The sequence below is a fragment of the Diadema setosum genome, chromosome 11 (assembly GCF_964275005.1).
Source record: "Diadema setosum chromosome 11, eeDiaSeto1, whole genome shotgun sequence".
In the NCBI taxonomy this organism is placed as follows: Eukaryota; Metazoa; Echinodermata; class Echinoidea; order Diadematoida; family Diadematidae; genus Diadema; species Diadema setosum.
Genome location: NC_092695.1, coordinates 38,879,093 through 38,889,692, shown reverse-complemented (window position 1 = coordinate 38,889,692; position 10,600 = coordinate 38,879,093).

Sequence of the window (10,600 nt, the reverse complement as noted above, 5' to 3'; positions counted from 1 at the left end):
CGCACCGGAATAACGTACTTGGGCCATCGCATCTCGCAGACCGGCATCCATCCGACGGAGGAGAAGGTGACAGCGATCAAAGAGGCGCCTACACCAACGAATGTGTCAGAGTTGAAGTCATATCTTGGCATTCTCAACTATTACGGGAAATTCATGCCAAATTTGTCGACCGTCCTGGCACCCCTGCATGTATTGCTGCAAAAGAATTCCAAATGGGTCTGGGGAGCCGAGCAGCAGCGTGCATTCGAGTCGTCTAAAACGCTGCTAACGTCAGACAAGGTGTTAATCCACTATGATGCAAAGAAACCACTTGTCCTAAATTGTGATGCGAGCCCATATGGAGTGGGCGTGGTCCTTGCTCACAAACTGGCAGATGGCAGTGAGAGACCGATCGCTTATGCATCACGCTCGCTGACACAAGCAGAAAAGAACTATGCACAAATCGACCGAGAGGGTCTCGCAATCGTTTTTGGGGTGCGTAAATTTCACCAGTACCTGTATGGACGGAAATTTGTGATTGCGACGGATCATAAGCCTTTACTGGGGCTATTTGGTGCCACCAGAGCGATACCGACAATGGCGTCATCGCGTATTCAACGGTGGGCACTCACGCTGAGCGCATACGACTACGAGCTTGTCTATAAACCAGGACATAGCAATGGCAACGCAGATGCACTCAGCCGACTACCTGTGACGACACCGAACATGCGCATCCCCAAACCAGCAGACTACGTGCTAGTTATGCAACACCTGGAGTCGACACCCGTCACACCGACATCGATCAGGCAGTGGACCGCGAAGGATCCAATATTGTCGCGAGTGCGCGAATATGTTCTTCGTGGATGGCCGTCAAAGTGTGATGAGGAGATTTCGCCTTATTCCAGGAGGCGAGATGAGTTGTGTGTGTATGATGGCTGCATAATGTGGGGAGCACGTGTAGTCATACCTCCACAAGGGAGAAATCAGCTCACTGAGGAGCTGCATGAAGCTCACCCCGGGATCTCGCGAATGAAATCGCTCGCTCGCAGTTATTTCTGGTGGCCTGGGATGGATGGTGACCTGGAGAGCAAAGTGAAAAATTGCAAGGAGTGCCAGCAATCTCGAAAATTGCCGCCAGCAGCACCACTTCATCCATGGGAGTGGCCACGAAAGCCATGGTCGCGAATCCATTTGGATTATGCAGGGCCATTCATGGGCCGTATGTTTCTTGTGTTGGTAGATTCGCATTCGAAATGGATGGATATCTTTCCAGTCTACAAGGCAACCAGCTCAACCACAATTGAGAAGCTACGTGAAACCTTCGCGATACATGGCCTGCCAGAGCTTATTGTCACCGACAATGGAAGCGTGTTCACAAGCGACGAATTTCAGCAATTCCTACAGCTGAATGGAATCCGTCATGTTCGCACTGCACCTTTTCATCCATCATCAAATGGGCTGGCAGAAAGGGCAGTGCAGTCCTTCAAAGCTGCCATGAAGCGCATGACCAACGGCACAATCGAAACAAAGTTGTCGCGATTTCTGATGGCATACCGCATCACACCTCATCCAACAACTGGGACCCCTCCAGCGCAACTTCTCTTCAATCGCATTCCCCGTTCGCGATTTGATTGTGTGAAACCCAACATGGAGGAGCGCGTTCAGCGAAAGCAGCATGATCAGAAACAGAAGCACGATCAGCGTGCTAAAGCTCGCGATTTTTGCATCGGAGATCGCGTGTACGTGAAAAACTTCGCCAGCGGTCCGCAGTGGATGCCAGGCGAAGTCATCTCCATCGACGGCGTCCAATATACGCTGAGGCTGGCAGATGATCGCATCTGCAGGCGACACATCGAGCACGTCCGACGTCGCTATGACAACGACGATGTGGCTGCGGATGTGTTCCTTCCTCATCCACGTGGGGAGGGGAACAACAACGCACAACAAGACCATGATGACGAAGCACCAGCACTTCGCAGGTCTAACCGCCAGCGAAAATACCCCGAACGCTTTGGGGAGCCAATACCACATTGAGGAGGCAGTTGTAAATAACACTTGTAAAAATGCCGGACACTTTGGACAATTCAAGGTCGAAATTAAGTTCAAAGTTGGTTCACAGCTGAACTCAATGGACAGTTCATTTGGATATCATAATTTTGGTTTTAGTGTGTTGATACATTTGACATGGTACACACATACATTTATACCTCCCAGAATGTAAGAAGGTGACTTAAGAAATATAACAAAGTGCAAAATAAGTTGAGCACACCAATTTAATAAGATAATGTATTAGATGGAAAGTTTGGACATTTGACAGTTTTGAGGTAATGTTCAAAGAAGATAGTGTTATTCAAAAGAAGTTAAGATTTCACTTTTTGGTTTAATAATATTGTGTTAATTGATAAGAACCATTTTTGGAAAAACCAAAAACAATTCTAAGGGGGAGGAGTGTGATAAACTGATCTTATGTAAGTCTGGGGTTGAGACTACTGTACTATCATTTCCGCTCTTGCTCTCACCCTCTCTACTTCCAGCCCTGTTTTCTCTCCTCTCTGATAACAGTAACTCTTTGTTCTTCCGATGCCACACTATCTATCATCTTTCTCTTATCTGCTGTAAGACGCCAGTGGTTAGACTGGATGCATTCCTTACTGACCACTGCTGACCACAACCCCTTCCGTTCCCATGGAACTCACTGTATAAAAGATGTACATAGACTGAAATAAAGTCAGTCCGGTAATTGCAGCCACTGAGTCAATGTCTACTTTCTTTTGCGTGCATATAACCTAGCTATATACTTCACACATATATTAAGGTTATAATAGAGACATAAACCAAATACAAATAACGTGCGTAATATGAGGAACCTACTAAAAGCAGAGACTTGTAAAATGTATTTACAGGCTCTAAAAGTAATGGTTTTAATAGTTTATTACAATAAATGTCTTAATGACGAAAAATGACGAAACATGTAAGTTAAATATCTTTGTAAGGTTACCGATCGTGCAAGGGGAGAGTATACAATGGGAGGGCGTACCTCCGTCAAACAAGAGAGAGCTTGGCGCATACTCTCTTTTGGTGGAGTATGTGGAAATTTGTCGATCACTAGTGAAGTATGTATAGAGGGAGACCGAGTGTAAAGATATGGGGGGGGGGGGAGGATGTTAGTTGGGGTATCCCCTCTGCGAGAGCTTTTGCATTTTTAGAAATGAAGCGAAATCATGCTGCTGCATATTATTTTGTGAAGTATTTGGACAATTCTTAATCTCCAAAAGGTTTTAAACCTATGGAGGCCAGTATTCCAGAGGGAGGTGGTTAATTAAAGGGGGTATCCCCCTCAAACACAAGAGGTCCTTTTTTCGGGGGAAGGGGGGGGGGGGTATTGATTCCGCCCAAGCCTTTTTAGGATCTAACCTCAATCTATCAATATTAGTGAACTGTCTTCATTCCCTGTCCTTTCTTGTCTCCATGTTCGATGCTTTGAACATGAAAAAGTACAAATCTGGATATACTTTAAAAAAAAAAATACAAAAATATCAAATATACCGGTTCTGTGATATATTCAGGTTTATGCATTGATAATGGTTTGTTAACGAAAGTTGTACTTGCATGACAATCACGAAGCTTGCCAGAGGCTTGCCCGACCTAGCAACAACTCAGAGTGAATTTGTGCAAATGGAACTTAATGGGGAGGGCGCAAGTGAGTGAAATACTTCCTTACTAGGCTGTTGGAAAAAACAACCAGTCAAGATACTGCTAAAGGATTTACCTTGAAAAGTGCGCGTCATTGCCCTGCAAAAAAAAAAAAAAAAAAATATTCTTACAGTATGAGTGTAAACACATAAAATTCCTTGTTGCAGTGAGTTCTTCATCGATATATGCATGTATGTTGAGTAGGATAGAGCGTTACATTAGACAAGCATTTGCAAACACTGTCAGTGTATTCCTTGTAGATAATAAAAAGGAGCAATTTTGAACAAAATACACCTCCTCTTTCGTTAGTAATCACCACGGCTTTATAACAGAGGTATCGTTTAATCACATTCATGAGGTAATGAACTTCGATTATTTTGAGAGCCTTCATACAAGAAGAAATGAAGATAAAACAAAACAGAACAGTTTCATCAAAAGACATGTTTCTCAACACTTCCAAGAACAATTTCTCCACAAATTCTCCTCCAGTAGGACCTATGTGCACGAAAGGTATCTAGTGAGTGTTTGGCAGATGGAGAGGGCAATGTGTATATTTATTGTGAATTTTGCTTCAAGTTGTCAGCATGTTGCCCATGTTTACCCCTCAATATGATTCATCTCTAATAAAAAAAAAAAAAAAATCAATAGATCAATCTTGATTCGGCAGTGTGTGTGTGTGTGTGTGTGTGTGTGTGTGGGTTTGTGTGTGTGTGTGTTTGCACTATATATTCTGGTGTGTTTAGACATTCAGATCATGTCTAAATATTGATATAGTGTCCAACCTCTTTCACCTTTCATGAGACGGGCACACCATTGTAATGTACAACCTCTGGCATAACGCCCTCACAAGTTCATTTTCAGGACAGGTCAGGCTGAGTACAGCGTAAGTAACGTCCTTTTATTTCCCACGAATTCTTTGATGATGGAGAAATCATGATACCAAATATAACATTTATATTTTTCTACATTGAAATTCATAACAGAAATTGTAATTACATGCAATAGCTTAAAAAAAAAGTTATTTAAAAATACCTAAAAATGCCTAGCTTGGAATTTGCATAAGAAAAGGAAACCAACTGCTACATGGCCCCCATTACAGTTACCAAATGCCACATATAACAAACAGACACACATGCACGTCATCACAAACACTCCTACAGCCTCGCATGCAGTACACCACAGATACACAGAAACACACCCAGGTGACATACAAACACTCCAACACCCTCACCTTACCCTTACATATACCATTGATTGATTGAATGATTGATTGATTGATTGATTGATTGATTGATTGATTGATTGATTGATTGATTGATTGATTGATTGATTGATCAATTTGAATTTATTTCCACTTTGTGTTCACAAAAGTGTGAAACAAACATAATTGAGTTACAATGACTATTACATTACAATAATATTCTGTCCATTTCTATGTACGAAACTAATCAAAACAATAATACATATACTAATATGAAATGTTTATTTCGTCAACGAAATGGCCGATTTCGTAACGAAATAGGCCATGCGACACTTGGTGCCCCATAAAAAACCACGGTCCTTGCCCATGGTTGAAACCATGGTTTCAATAAGTACCACCTTCGTGAATTTGGGCCAGTTTGTTCAACTATTCTCCGTAAAAAACCCAACAAATATCATCATAATGAGACACATATAACAATAAACTTACCGTATACAGTGAATTTCACCATTTGCAATAAACCATTTACTTAACACACACCATACAAAATGATTATTAGAGATACTTTGTGCTCCTAAACTCAGTAGGAAAATTAGATAATTTCAATATAAGGTATTACGTGGGGCAATTTACATGATCTCTTTTTTTTTTTGGGGGGGGGGGGGGGCACCAATCTCGATGTCATATATCCGGTGCTCTATTAGGCTTGCCAATTCATCCTCCTGCACAGCTAGGTCATACGTTGTCAGCAAATCTAAGGTTGTTATTATTCTGCCTCATATTGTATGCATGAAAGAGCATCTCCCAAGTTTGATTTTGTTGTGAGGCAATTCTTTTTTCGCAGTCAAATTACAGAGACGTATTTACACATATTTTTGGAATCCTTCAAAGGCTCAAGCTTTGTGTCAGGAAACTATTGAAAGTTTGGATTTATGGGAGATGAGAAAAGCAGACCACCAAGCCATTTATCAAGGCATCAAACAATCTCTCAATGCATGCAACTTCTTTGGACATATGGAGAAACTGGAAGAATGTGTAAACTGATAAGGATTCATCCAGAAAAAAACTTGCCACTAAACCAACATTTATGTGGTGTACATCACCATGCTAATTCTTTTTTTCGAAAACATGCTAAATCCACAAAATCTCAACGAGATATACATTCTTAAAAAACCCCAGTGTAGATACACATATTTTCCCAAAGCGCATTTTCTTTTAATACATTGCGGGGTACTAGTATCAGACATAAAGTCATTGTATGTGAACACTTACGTCTTAAAAGCATGTGAAATAAATATCACGGTTTTTCTCCTTACGATCAAAAGTGGATTTAGCACCTTTTGGAAAGGAACTTCTCATACATAGGGCATAAGAAAAAAATGCTGAAACAAAAAGTAGAATATTAGGAGTTTACCTACTAAAATGGGAAGGTTATATAATCTGTGTTTTCCACTCAAATTCTGAAGGAAATAAAAGTATAACTCTGAATTTACTTACGGTGTTAAGAAGCTGTCATAATTCTAATGTTAGCAGAAAGGTGCTGATGAACATTGGATTTTTAATGCAAGGTGTAAGAGGTCTATGTATGTGTGAGATAGGCATGTGTTTTTTGTTCTCATTCTAGACGATATTGCACACAATTACCATTTCATGAATTTCAATTACCATTTGTTTGCAATCTACATTGCAACAAATATAACTGTAATATTTGGTTTTACTATTGTTTTGTGATTAAATTTTTTTGAACATCAAATAAAGATTTTAGAACCCCCCCCCCCCCTTAAAAATAAATGAATAAATAAATAAAGTGTGTGTGTATGTTCTCGTTGTAACCACCTCACTATTAGGCATACAGGGATTGGGGACTTCACACACTGTGGTCAAACACACTACATGTACATTCACACATCACGTACCCCCCCCCCCCCCCCCCCACCATACCCCACCCCAGTCATGGACATCCTCCGTTGGTTCTTGTACCTTCAGTAGCTATGCACTATTCCTATGAACCACGAAAATAGACACACACACACACACACTCACACACACATTGCATCACTTATGCAATTTAGCTTTACAGTTTAACACAAATTAAGATGAAGCACGACACCTGCAGCCTGTTGTATGTTATATATTTATTTACATTATTATGTTTTGGTACATGAAACATATATATCAAAGTTCCTGACAATGCCTTTTGATAAAAAAAAAATCAGCTACATTTATATTCTTACAATCAAATTTCTGCCTGACTCAATTTCATCATCATGATTAGAGGGGCAACCCTCCACAAGAAAACATGGTATTGCTTATCAGAAAACAAATCCCCAAATATTATTCATGACGTATAAGATTTACACCTATAATCACACATACATAATTTTAAAGAGGCCATTCATTGGAAGTTAAACCCTTCATTAGGCAAATTGCTTATACAATTATTTACACTCATATAAAATTTCTAGTACGTACATTTAATGTCAGTTCCAATGCCATTCAATATGCCTTCACTCTCTTCAAATATTCACCAGATTATGTTCAGCTGTCAATCAGCCTTAGTTTACCAAAATAATCAGACAGAAGTATGCTTGTCCAAACGTCAACTAATCTGACAGACTTTACAAAGGGTGCCCTCTTGAGGTGCATTTAAAGAATCTCTAATGACACTGACTGCTGGTGACCACCATTGCCAGATAATCACTTCTTCTTCTTCCTTCTTCTTCCAGTCTGGTACAGTCCACCTCTGGCGTATCATCGTACCTTGTGCTTGTCAAGTGCTGGGTGTACAGTGTGCAGGTAAAAAAAAAAATCCTCTACAATCCTCTACACTTATGATGGGGGGGGGGGAGGGTTCAGTGTGTGTATGGGGGGGGGGGGTGTTTGTTAAAGTGAGGTTATGAGAGACAGAATACAAATCATTTTCATGATCATTTTTTTCCCCCCTTTGCAGGGATTCACTAACACAAATCTCTCCATCAAATCAACTACATGATTGTAATAATCTATGTCACTTAAATGTAAGAGCTTATAGCACAGACATTTGATATACACAGCATAGTAAACAGCAGCTGATGAGCTAGCCCTAATATCAACAACTCTGCTTCCTAACTGTAAATTATTTCTGCTCCAACAAGTGACGATCAGTGAGAAGAAAAGAAGAAGAGAGAGAAAAAAAAAACATACTTCAGATGACTGAGAATTCCTTACTTTGTACACGGCTAAATCCTGATGTAGCTATTGTGATTTGTGATGTCAAAAACTATAGGAAAAACAGTTGCAGGAAAACATGGTAAAGAAGGCAAGTGAATAATTCATAATGCATATAAAATGGTTACTATGGAAACACCCTACATTTACAAATCAACCCTTGGTAGTACCTATAGTACTGCACAGTCATAGAACTATTGATGTGTGTTCATAAAATGTTTTGGCAACAAATACATACAAATGTAGGTACTGGCATTTGACTCCGGGAGTTAACTACAGAAAAAAAAAAAAAAATTGTAGAGATGCAGAGTACTTTAAAATGTATGGGAGGGCAATAACAACAAGCTCATAAACTTTTTACACTAATGCTTTCAGTTTCAATGACAAAAAACCAACATGAACAAAAACCAACAAAAGCACTATCCCATCAAACCATATTAACTGATTCACATATGGAGGGGGGGGGGGGATGGGGTAAAGTGAAGTTGATGAACTAAGGAGAAAACAAAATTGCTACACTATACAGAATGACATCCTACACAAGACTGACCAGCTAATGACTTAGAGTCAAAAGGGTTTAAGTCAATTTTAGGTATTCCAGCCATTAGAATCATAAGAGCATTACTCCTTCTCATCTATGACATGACACTAATCTCAATTTCAATTCATCGATTTCTCACAAATCATTACGAAAAGAGGGCACATGACAGGTTCTGCGGGAATTTTGCCCCAGAAATCATCATCTCGTCATTATTTGTATTAGAGAAAAAAAAATCATGGAACTGGTGAAATTCATTAGATCTGCACAAAATCAGGAAGAAATATCCCAATATGACAGGGGCACAGGAACTTCAATCTTCTAAAAAGGTTGCCAATTTAAAAATCAGTGCCAGATTTCCGAATAAACAGGCTTTTGAAAAAGCTATAATGCCAGACTATAAGGATTAGAACCAGCACTGGCTGTCGGGTGGAAACTGGTCAAGTGGATAAAATGCCTGCCTGGTGATCAGGCGGTCGTAGGTTAAAATCTCGCCTGAGTATGTACGCCTATTTTTGTTTGTTTGTTTGTTTGTTTTTCATGGCCACTACTATAAAAACACTAATTAATTCAGTTCTTATTTACATTGATGTAGGGCAATTCGTCAATCAGTTGCATAGAGTCTTTTAGATTATTATGCACTATATAATGCAAATTATCATATCATTATAAAAAGGAGAAACATTTAGAAAACAGTTTCTGCTAAGAACATGTCTATAATATGAACTTTAAACATAATGCAAAGACTCTAGGAATACACTAATGTATAATGTAATGGGGACAAAAAGCCGAGATACATGAACCATAATGGCTAGTCAGCAGTGGCTAACTGCAAAGAAAAACAAATTACGTCTCTCCCTAGATTAATGACGGGTGAAAAGATACGACAGGAATCCCTTCATTACGTGTATACAGAAGAAACTGTACTCCTAAAATGGATCTGATATTCTATGAATTCTAAGAGAAACATGATGACTCAGCAAAAGCTTGAGGCGAGAATGGACAAGCATTAAGTAAGTAATGATCATATAATGGATGGTATGTCATCTAAAACTTATATCTGTACATGCCATAGCTGCCATGATTATGCGGGTGTGTTTTGACACTAATTCAATTTAAGGCATTACACCTTGCATTACATAATCTGAATTTCTCAAAGACAATGATCCTCCGTGCCTCTCTACAAGATATATAGAAATAACACGTCATGACATACTGACATTCAGGATATGAAGGTAATCTCCTTGGAAGGGAAGCAACGTCGCTGTCAAATATTTTCACATTTTCATGTATACCCCACATAAAAAAGCAGAAATTTCTGTGACCCCCAAGTCTTTGTCAGATGAAGGAAGTTATCTAGAGATGACCACGGGACACGAAAATAGATGGCTATTAAACTGCTGTAATACCTGTATAAGGACAGGGCAATTACCCACTGAGGGCAATTATCCCCCCCCCCCCCCCCTACTTGTTAGTGGTTAGTGATAAGGTTAGAGTACAGATTATGGTTAGGGTTAGGTTTAGGATATAGAGTTTGTGTTAGGATATTGAGTTAGGCTTAGGATATAGAGTCTGGGTTAGGATTAGGTTCAAGATTAAGATTAGGGTTAGGGTCAGGGGAAGGGTCCAGGGTAATTGCCCTAGACCCATAATAACATATCAACATTCTAGGTTCCTCTCAGGTATCACAAACACTTTCACTGACCACAAATCTTCTATGGAGATAACTGTTCTTCCATGGTTTCTATGGTTACAGAAATTAAACTAAATCTTACTGGGCAAAACATTCTCGTGCTGATGGGTCCAATCAACACAATCAGCAGAATAAGATGCCACTTGCTGGAAGGTCTCACTCCACTTCATAAAGGTCATTCTGATCCACGGCAAAGAAATTACAACTTTGGATACAAACATTGAAACTTTTAGCACAAGGTTCTTTCATAATAGCATGCTGTCTGTGACACGAGCATGTCTTCTTTCTT